The sequence below is a fragment of the Octopus bimaculoides genome, chromosome 10 (genome assembly GCF_001194135.2).
Source record: "Octopus bimaculoides isolate UCB-OBI-ISO-001 chromosome 10, ASM119413v2, whole genome shotgun sequence".
Taxonomy (NCBI): domain Eukaryota; kingdom Metazoa; phylum Mollusca; class Cephalopoda; order Octopoda; family Octopodidae; genus Octopus; species Octopus bimaculoides.
The window spans coordinates 57,674,242-57,684,483 of NC_068990.1; positions in this window are offsets into that span (position 1 = coordinate 57,674,242).

Consider the following 10,242-nt stretch of genomic DNA (forward strand, 5'->3'; position numbering starts at 1 on the left):
GGCTCGAAACGTAAAAGACTTTCTCACTTCCCGAGCGTTAAACTAATACGTCTGTTTGTTGTTTACACACCCGTCTTCGTCTTTTTTTTTTGTAAATTCTCACTATATATATATATATATATATATATATATATATATCTTATTTCCAGCAATGGCTCTGACGAAGGTATCATTAATGTTGTTAGATCTTTGAATTTACCTCAATTGATCAATAGCTCAATCAAGTAAACCTATCTATAATGACAACTGAAAACAACTGTAAGCCAAATTTGCACTAACAAAGGAGTTATATGTAAGTTATATGTGTGTGTGTATGTACATATGTTCATGTATGTGTGTGTTTATGTGTGTGTGTGCGCGTGCGTGTGAAATATAATAAGCAATAGTAAGCGCTATCGATAACTTAACCGTACATAGGAATATGTTTTTATTTAATTTATATATGATTTGTCTTAAGAGTCTCTGAGTGTGCGTAATAATAGTTTGTTCCGTACAGCGTAAGGCGTTTTGTCATATTTCTAAATCTTCAAATTTTAAACTTTGTAGAATTTGCAGGATAATTCCCTAACATATTTATTTTCCAAGGCCATTGCTCGTTTGGTCACCTAAGTTAGGAAACACCTGAGAGCAATAGAACTTTTACAGAAAGTAGAAAATCTAACGTTAAACTTTTCAGTTATTAGATTTATATTTTTACTTATTTTATTTATCTATTTATTTTTGTTCAAGAATTCGAATCCTACTAATGTTGATGCTTTCCTTCCATCAACCTCTCTGTCTAGTAGCGATGCTAGATCCCAATGCTAAAACTTTGCTCTACAGCAGTTTTCAAGCTATCGCTGCAATGTAAAGCTAAGCGTCCATGATAACTTTTACATTATATTTTGTGATTATCCTACAGAAATTTCAAAGCTTTCCAGTCTTCATTACTTTATAATATAGCCTAATGGATAAAGTATTTGACTGCATGCTTGCGGGTCATGAATTCAGATATACCTCTAACATCAGTTGATACTTTATTTTACAGTTTCTTCGTTCATCTAGCCACCGGGAATTACTATCAGATCATTTAGGAATATTATATTCAGATAGAATTAGCCAGTAGCAATCATCTCTGCCAAGATTGCCATTGAACTCGGGTTTTTTTTTTTATTACATTTTGCAAGTGCTGGCTCTGAAGCAAAATCCCTTGCACACTAATTGCATCGCATATAAGTATCTGCTAGCAAATGGATATTTTCCTTTAATTGGGAGGAATCTACACTACTTAACAATGAGATAGTACCTGTTCTGGCCCTGGTTTTCTATATATCGCTAGCGGAGAGATGAGTCGCTGCTATCTCTAGCGGTCGAGCATCTATCAACCAATGAGATCAAAGAAGATCGAAATCACGTTACCCGGTGGTCTCAATGCTGGAGTTGGCGGGGAGTTATCTCCCCACTGGCAATATAAACAAACAAGCGTGCATTCTGTCCCAAAAAACTACATATATGAGAGTTTCTCTCATGGTAAATACCACAATAAAGTTTGTTCTAACAGAACATTCACATTTAAGTGGTAATAAATATTACATAAGAATAAGATATTAAGGTTGATTTAACTGTTTGAACATTTTTGCCAACACATTTTTTGCGAAGTAGAAAAAAAAATAAGATTCACCTTGTGTTTTGAAGTTTCATTAGAACGATGTCAACACATATCTGAGGGTATATGTCTTAACGTGAACACCTATAGCTGTCGATACATGCGAATGTCGAAAGATTGTTGTATAATGTTGGTTTCAAATTACGGCACAAGGCCAGCAAGTTTGTAGTAGGAGAGGTTAGTGGATTACACTGAGCGCCAGCGTTCAGCTGGTACTTAATTCATCGACCGCGAAAGGATGAAAAGGCAAAATCGATCTTGGCGGAATTTCAACTCAGAATGTAATGACGGCCGAAATGCCGCTAAGTATTAGGCCCAGCGTGTTAATGTCCCTTCTACCAGTTCAGTACCTTTGGTTGTATAAATATCATCAAACAAATATATAAGAATTTAGAGAATATTTAGTTATAAATATTTGTGATAGGGTTATTCATGATCTAAAGAAGTGCCAAAACAATTATTTCTTACATTTTTATTGATTTTATATCGCAATCGATGAACAATAACGTCGTCATTTACAGGTTCCAGAGTGATCCACACTTGACATACTTCAGACGGTGCATATTTTGGCGGTAATAAATCTGTTCTTGTAAAGACCTTCATTTGTACAGTACCTGTTTTCCATCGATGCAAGCACCCTTAGCCGATACAAAATGCCAAAAGATGTACAACATTATGTACACACACAATACACACATGCACACACATGCGTACACACACATACACAGGTATACACACTCTCATGAGAACACAGACGCACACGAGCACAAAAGCAAGAGTATGTTTTCGATGGAGCAACAAGGCTCCAACTTAAATATATAAGTCAATACCAAACCAAGATATAAATGTAATGCTTTTATTACACACTCGTATACCACAACATAATCGAGTGTGAGTTAATAGCATGTGCGATGTTTTCGTCAATTGCTTCAGGTGACCATATAGTCACAAGAAAACATACTAACCTTTTCAACTTTTCTGCGTTTTTTCAGTGTGTTGTGTTTTCTTCATGTGTTTGACTTCTCGTTACTTTGTGTGCATCACCTATATATATATATATATATATATATATATATATATATATATATATATATATATATATATATATATATATATATATACATATATTCATATAAAGGGCATTATTACAGAAAAATAATAACGCCACACAGTGGACTTCTCAAAATAACCACATTTAGTACCTAATGCGAGGAAAAACAACCAACGAATAATTATATTCTTGGGAATAGAAATTTCCCTTATGAATTTTTTTACACACTGGCTTTTTGATAAAATTCTTGTAAAAGAGTTTTATCCCTTTTTGAATATATATACATATATACATATGTATGTATATATAAATACATATATATATATAAATATATGCATATACACACACATACACACACACATATATAAAGAGAGTGAGAGAAGGAGATAGATAGATAGACAGACAGACAGACAGACAGACAGACAGACAAATAGATAGGTAGATAGATACGCGCGCGCACGCACACACACACACACACACACACACACACACATATGTATATATAAGACGGACATCCTAGCAGTTTGACGGCTATATTTATTTAATTCTACTACATTCAAGCTGTGCTAGAAGTCACTAGTCCAAACTGTCGCACAATGGAATCGAACGTGGGATTACGTGGTTGCAAAGTTAACATCCTGACCATACAGTCATTGATGCGGTAACTCTTGCGCTATAATCGATGTCAGTTCTGATTAGCCTTTACTTTTCTCATTGTACTGAGTATGTGACAGGCACCTGCAAGACAGAAGCTGGTCCTTTACGCCCCTGATTTTCCCCTTACAGATTCATTCTGACTGCACAACATGATGGTGCTGACACCTATCCTCTTAAAAACCATCTACATCTGTGTGGGTGTTTGTGTGATTGCATGTGTATGTATCTTTGCATTAGTCTCTATGAATGTATCTGTGTGTGTGATTGTTTTTGTGCAATCGTGTATTTGCATGCGTGTATTAGTATAAACGTTTGTGCATTTTGTGTTAGTGTATATGATGATGTGTGACCCTAGAATATGAATCTATAGAGGTAACAGTTGATGTATAAGATTAATTATTTTATTGTTTATGATAAAGAGTGGAAGACATGAGAGAATTAAGAGAAAGCTGATTTGCAATTAGTGTTAGAGTACTGTTGATAAACATAAACTCATTTGTTGTCGTATCTTTATCGTCATTTCGGTTGTTCTTAAAACGAGCATACTCCATTTAATATAGCTAGCCAATCAATTACGAACACTTGTGGATAATTTCTCGTATTATAACCGCCGTAAAATTTGATATGTAATTATATTTTTATCACATTTCCCCTTCGCTAATATCATGGCTTTAGCTTAGTTGTGCTAAAACTCTCGTTGTATAGTTGCCTAAATATATACGAAATATTAAGCTTGCATAATTATTGTCGGTCTTCCCACTACACTGATAAAACGAACAATGTATCTTTGAAACATTTCAGCTGCTCTTTATATATAAATAATTGCCTTTATTCAACTAATGCATGTATAGATTTAATTTCCTATCACCTGGCAGCTGTAGCTACATAATTACTTACATCAGAATTGTTTTACCTGTAAACTTTCTGCTTGAGATTGCCATATTACTTTCCATACACATTATTAGTTATATTGAGAATGTTAATATTACGCAGAGAACCATTTGTGCTTTTAATATGGGTAGACCGTCGAACAAAATGTCTTACTGTATTTATTTCATATCTTTACTTTCTAAGTTCAAATACCGAGATTTCAAGCTGTATGCCTCGCCTTTACAGGGTAGGTTAAATAAAGTACCTGTCAAATACTGGGGTCGATTTAAGCAACTGTTTCCTTTCCTGAAATTCAATATTCCCTTTCGTGGATTGTGCTTGCATAAACAATTAGTATTTTAACAAAGAAATGATGGGAATTGACGTATCTGTTATCACGACAAATACCTTGCGGTATTTGCTTCACTGATATCGTTTTGAGTTCAAATCCTAGAAAGTTGGCTGCCCTTTTAAACAGGGGGCGATAAAATAATGTACTAAATATTTTTATTTTCTGCCAATGCTAGAAATGTTCCAATAAGGAAAACGATGGTGGATTAGCAGAACCGCAACAGTGTCAGACAAAATAACTTGCTCGTTTTAGATTTACTCCTTTACGATCTGAGTTCAAATCCTAACAAAGTTTCTTTTGCCTTTACACCTTCTAGGTCCTATAAAGATAAAATATTATACATAGTCATATAGGAGGACAGAGACCGATATAATCGATTGTCTTCTCTCTTTAAAATTTGGTGTTCCCTCTAAAATTTAAGAGGTGGATGGTAGTTTCATCTCACTCATTCCTGAATTCCAATCTCATCGCATTTGAGTTTTCCTTTCACGATTCTAAGGTCGATAAATCCAGTAAGATTAGTTGTTGCTTAGGTCTAGGTCAGCCTTGATCATGAAAACCTAGTACAAAGGCATTACAATCGTGACCATCGCATTATTTTGTGCACGGAAACTAAAGTCACATTATTCAATGTCAGTGGTGTATAATTTGAGGGAGATGTGGCTAGTATTTCTATTAAGTCGAGAAACCCCGTATAGGTTCCTTGGTTGGATAGATTCAATATCAGTAATATACTATAAACAATTCAAACAGCCAGGAATTCTCGAAACATTTAATATATCATTTTACGAATGTATGTCTTTGAACCAACGCAAAGTTCATTATTCTCAATATAAAAATTAGATTTTATTGTTATTCCAGTAATAATGTTGAGTATCTAACAAAAAACAAAACGAAAAAATAATTGGCGATTTTTGCAAGTCACGTTGCTTCAATAAGCTTGACAACAGAAAATGGTTTTAAAATTAACATTTCTCAACAAAAGATAGATTAGTATAGTCAACTATTTTCCTCTGTTAAGGGTAATGAAATTTTGAATGGATACATCTGCTTTCTGCTGTACAGTAATCCCTCGCCATATCGCGGTTCACCTATTGCAGTTTATTATTTAACCTTACGTCTATTTCTCCGTGTTGTTGTTTTGCCTTTATAATAGAAGTATATGCAAATTATAAAAATAATCTTAAAAAATTATACAGTACTGTTTCTACTTCGCGGATTTTCACCTATCACGGGGGGGGGGAGCGTAACACCCACGATAGTCGCGGAATTACTGTAAAAGTGTAAACAAAATATAAAGTTATTAAATAACTGAAATTCTATAGAGAGTATAAGTGCAACTAATTTTGCGCATTCGTGTTGAGTTCAAATTCGGCCGGCATAGATCTCACTTTTTACCTCTTACAACAACAAACTTACACATAGACTCCTACGATAATTATTGGTCTTTGTGTAAGATTTTGTACCAGTATAAGGAAGTAGTTAAGTCAGCACCGAATAAGGAGAGCTTACTTCATCGTCATTTGAAAGAAAATAAGTAAAAATTTAAACTGGAATTCGTAAATTCCAAATGAAATTTTCTATTTACCTCGCCTATGCTCAGCTGAATTAAATAACATTTTATCACAAACCAACATAGGGAAACACAATAGACTCACTCAAACTGCTAAAATCGCAGCGAAATCAAACTCAAAGCAGACTCTTTCGATTTTCAAGCAAGAACGAAACATTCAACTGATGTAGCCATAGACGTATTGCTTGTGTTGCATCCTTCTTTTCGTCTCTCTCTATCTCTCTCTCTCTCTATCTCTCTCTCTCTCTCTCTCTCTCTCACACCCTTTCTCTCATATTCATACGCACACACATACACACAGACTCATACACGTACACACAAACATACAAATGGAATGAAGGCATTCAATACAAAATGTACTGCGTATTTTTTAAATATATTTCTCTGGTGCCTTTGCAAGTAAATTTTATATTTAAAAATGTTCTCCTTCATAAACATCCTACACTTTTTAGTACTGACTGAGGATTAACGCTGATATATATCAATATGCATCTGTCCTACGAAACCATCGGTATGAATTCCATTAGATATCCGAACATACGTGCACACATACATACGCACACAAATACATCATCATCATCGTCATCGTCGTTGTTGTCGTCATCGTCGTTGTTGTCGTCATCGTCGTCATCGGTTTGAGCCTGTTCAGATTCGCGTTACCCTGACCACCCACTCATCTCTATGCTCCATACTATGCTTGACAATTCCTCTTCGTGGCATATAGTATCGTGTGTTGTTGACTGATCGACATATATCTCCATAGAACTTTTAATACGATTACGACTATTTCGAGGATACCAACGTAGTTGGTTACTACCCAGATCCTTCTTTCTTCTCTAGCAGTGTCCGGAAAACCGCAAAGAAAATTATATACATATATGACAATCTATGAATACTGAAGAGTCTGAAGTCAACGGAGTAATTTCAAGCGATGGAAGGGCCACTTCCAGAATCTCTTGGAAAAACCTATAATTATTAACCACAGACCTACAAACCTATAGAAAATTTCATTAATGGCTAACTGAATAGTAAAGTGAATAACTTCATAATTTATTATCTAACAAAATTCTGACTAAAATATATAAAAAAAAAAAAATAGAAAGGCCCCTAATTTTCAAATGCTAGGAATTTTTGATTAAAAATATAATTTCTTCTGTAGATCCGTTAATTGTGGTCTTAGCTAAATATAGAACATTAACAAGTAGACGATAGACATAGCCTCAGATTGTATAAAGCATTCTAGTTAGATGTAATGTTTAGCGTCATTAAGACTTCCAGATTTATGTCTCATAGCAATAAGCTATTATTGAAGACATCATTAATTATAACGTAGGAAAAATTGCCACAACATATACAAGCTAAAAAGCAGAAATAAATTAAAATACACCCCTGATACCCATGAGTTTATGCAATAGATAAGGAGCACAATACTGAAAAATGATGCTATTTCGAAATATGTTAGCTCCGTATGTGTGTGTATGTTTCCCTGTGTACTTTTCTCTATGTGTTTTTCTGTGTTTATTTGTATGTGTCCATGTATCTTTTTCTATACCAATAACATTCTTTATTGGCAGTTCACAAGATTTTAGAAAATTTTGAAACAGCTTCGACAACGAATGAATGCTGACGACAAGAATTGTGTTAGTGGGAGTAACATCAGCCTAGTCCTGAGTTGTTGTTGTTGGCCCTCCGTCGCTTACGACGTCGAGGGTTCTAGTTGATCCGATCGACAGAACAGCCTGCTCGTGAAATTAACGTGCAAGTGACTGAGCACTCCACAGACACGTGTACCCTTAACGTAGTTCTCGGGGATATTCAGCGTGACACAGTGTGACAAGGCTGACCCTTTGAATTACAGGCACAACAGAAACAGGAAGTAAGAGAAAGTTGTTGTGGAAGAGTACAGCAGGGTTCGCCACCATCTCCTGCTGGAGCTTTTAGGTGTTTTCGCTCAATAAACACTCACAACGCCCGGTCTGGGAATCGAAACCGCGATCCTACAACCGCGAGTCCGCTGCTCTGACCACTGGGCAATTGCGTATATAAACAATAAACTAACATAGGTTGTGGGAAATTAACTCCATATTGGTCAAAAACTGTCCAAAGTATTTTGTAACTATGAAGAGAAAGATTAGTCATTAGGTTATGACTTTTTTCTCTCCTTGGTATCTATAGCAATTATGCGTATTGCTGAAATCAGTAGTTGTTGGTAGTGTCAGTAAGTAATGTCTTTTTAGAAATGTCTTATGGTCCAATAAACTTTTGACAAATTCTTAAAACGAGAAGGAGCCAGGTGAGACCTGGAGCTACATGGAATGGCATATTTCGAAGTTAAGAAATTAAATCCATCATGGTCAACGCGTTTTATCAAATTGGAGTGATCTGGAAAATATTACGACTTGGTAACTGCAATTTGCTGCTAGAGACGTAAAGATAATGGCGGGGAATTAAGGAGAATTTTAACAAGGTTTTCTTGTATATGTGAAGTGTGGAGTTGACAGTAAAACAAGCAGCAAATGCAGTGTTTTATCTGCAGGAGTACATTTCTTGTAACCATCTTGATTTTCAAGCAATGGCGGGTATAAATATTCTAAAACGTCCGTAAGACAAAACACCACCGTTGGCAATACAACAGACTGCATCCTGCAACTTATATGGTGAGAAAGCCTATAGGCCGTGAAATACGGAAAACTAGATAAATTTGCTATGTTTGTAATTTTACTATATAGTTTTACCTGTATTATATTGTACATTGATAGACAAAGCGACGAGCTGGCAGAATCGTTAGCACACAGGGGAAAAATGCTTAGCAGTATTTCGCCTATCTTTAAATTAAGTACTAGATGAATACTGGAGTCGAAATTGCTGACCTTGTGCCAAAATTTGAAACATATACTGTTTATTGACACTGTATGGACCGAGATGCCCATCGACAGACGATATATATTAAATAAAGTGTTAAACACTTAATGCTCCAGTTCTCTGTAGCTACAGTATTCGTTGAGTTTATATACAAATCGGCTGCTTATCTCCCTGAGTTTAGTCAAACGATGTAGACACCTACAAGGAGAACCAATATGGCTCGGAAATCGATGAAGGTTGTTCATTTTTTTATAATCTGCAGATTTTCCATGTTTGCATTTCTATTATATAGATTTATATAATATGTTCTCAAGACGGCTGCTTTCTCTGTTACTGGATGAGGAAACGCCTCCTATATGGCGATGAAGAGATATGGCAATGAATGATATTTATCACAGGTTATGCAAGCAGTAATTTTTGCCAGAACACCTACAGCTCAGCTTCAAGGAAACGACTTGGGATTTTGGAGAATGTAATGTTTGATTGCATAGAAACATACTTTGGAGGATGACATTGATCTTTTGATTAAGTCTTAGTTGATAAGTAAAGTACATTTCATAGTGAGTGGAATCAATGTAAGGTTTTCGAATGTTTGACTAGATTTTAGCTGATCTGAAATACCAGATAATTTGAGAGTATGGTTGTTGTATAGTAGGAAGACATGTTATAGTTAACTTTGAATAAACTGTCATCAGACTGTGGTGATGGAGCCATTGGCAGCGATGACAGGACAATGGCTAGGTAAGGATTTGGTTATGAGGTGAAAATGTGATCAAAAAGTATTTGGAATGACAGTGTTTCGTTTCGAGATGCAGGTTTTTAATGACACCAACTAACGTAGGTATTTCAAGGTGACAAAAGATTCGGTTTCTGTACCAGCAGTGTCGTTAGGAAAGCATTAAGCAGTCAGGAATAGTTGGGTACACTGAAGCCACTGAAGATTGTGACTTCAATTTCATGTACGATAGACGACCTCAATGCAGAGTTAGAGATAGTTGAAAAGCTGCCAGTGGCTGAAAGTATTTGAATAAAGTCAAAGAGGATGGTGGATTTAGAAGCAGAAGCAGAAGGAAAAGAGAGTTTGAAGGCAGTTGTGATGCTGAAGTTTGTATAAGAGATGAGCGTTATAAAGTGTTCCTTTTACAAAGGTGGTGACATGACCAATGAGAAGAATCTGGATTAATTACGCACCCCATACCACCACATACTCACTTCCCTTATGCCCATCTCTA